This window comes from Branchiostoma floridae, chromosome 4 (genome assembly GCF_000003815.2).
Source record: "Branchiostoma floridae strain S238N-H82 chromosome 4, Bfl_VNyyK, whole genome shotgun sequence".
NCBI lineage: Eukaryota > Metazoa > Chordata > Leptocardii > Amphioxiformes > Branchiostomatidae > Branchiostoma > Branchiostoma floridae.
In genome coordinates this window covers 25,016,408-25,017,910 of record NC_049982.1, presented here as the reverse complement: position 1 = coordinate 25,017,910, position 1,503 = coordinate 25,016,408, and the positions used below count along the sequence as shown (strand labels likewise).

General features: G+C 40.9%; 1 protein-coding gene across 1 annotated transcript in view; it reads right to left on the bottom strand.

Moving 5' to 3' along the window:
• The window catches only part of LOC118413406, an 11,402-nt gene that overhangs the window by 8,878 nt on the left and 1,021 nt on the right, over positions 1–1,503 (bottom strand). The window lies entirely within an intron of this gene.

Sequence of the window (1,503 nt, the reverse complement as noted above, 5' to 3'; positions counted from 1 at the left end):
AAGCCAGTTGGGTGTCCTCAACTGCTTTTGTGCTTCTTTGACCAACAAAATGTGGACATAGCTGTTAGATACCTTCCTATAATATCTTTAACTGTAAAAATAAATTTAAAAAGACCATGACAACAAGAGTATTAGAAGCAAAAGTTCAAATCAAGCGTGAGTACTGGTATGGTTATCTCGGCCTGCTTGCCGGCTCTTCGTGTCAGGCTCTTTCGAAGATCGTATCATGTTATGCTATCAACAAAAAGATGCCATCATACAAAATCATATGATAAGCATTATATCATATATATTTCTGACTCATAGAGCCTGCCTTTATGTTCGAATTGTCCCCATGGTTATTACGATTATGGTAAACTGACCCAAGACCGACGAGAGCTGAGATTTGATCTAATTATAAACTCACGTGCATGAAGCGATCAAACAATTGTCTGCATCACCTGTGCGGGGCGCGCTGTTCTCTTGTTGCGACTGTGGCAGTTGCGACTGATATATTTCCCCTTTTCGTCAATATCGACAATATCAGGGAAAACTGAAACCATCACAACATGCTAAAAAATCATAAATCTATAACCTCATCAGTAGACAAAAATTGCCGTAATGAACTCTGCTATGGGGGCAAATAAAATCTTACGACGATAGCGAAATTTTGAACATGTTCAAAATCCATTTCAGCTCTATTTTTCGCCATACGACGCTCCCCGATTTACTATGATTCACTGCGATTGACACAGGCACGCTCTTATGACCTCATCGTACGATGCACTACGCGCTTTGTGACCACGGCTTTATATACTTAAACCATTGCTTCCGATTTTCTTCCGACTTACGTCGCACTGCGCTTATCCTGCGCATCGGAAGGAATCGCAAGGAATCGTACGCGCTTTGTGACCGGGGCTTAAGGCGTCAGAAGGATGACGACTAAAGCCCCGGTCACAAGAATCGTACGACGTCCTTGCGATGGTATATTACGCCTATCGCACGATGATCACAGTGGATCGCAGCTAAATCGTAAGCAAAATCAGCCATCGCAGAGCATCGCAGAGCATCGGATGATGTTCAAAATTTTTCCAGCGTCGTACGATTTTTCACTTGTGTCTCTTCTGTATAGCCGTCTGACCGTTTTTGTGCTTCTTTAACCAACAAAATGTGGACATAGCTGTTGAATACCTTCCTATAATATCTTTAACTGTAAAAATAAATTAAAAAAGACCATGATAACAAGAGTATTACAAGCAAAAGTTCAAATCAAGCGTGAGTACTGGTATGGTTATCTCGGCCTGCTTGCCGGCTCTACGTGTCAGGCTCTTTCGAATATTGTATCATGATATGCTATCAACAAAAAGATGCCATCATACAAAAATCATATCATAAGCATTATATCATATATATTTCCGACTTCATAGAGCCTGCCTTTATGTTTGAGTTGTCCCCATGGTTATTACGATTATGGTAAACTGACCCAAGACCGACGAGAGCTGAGATTTGATCTAATTATCAACT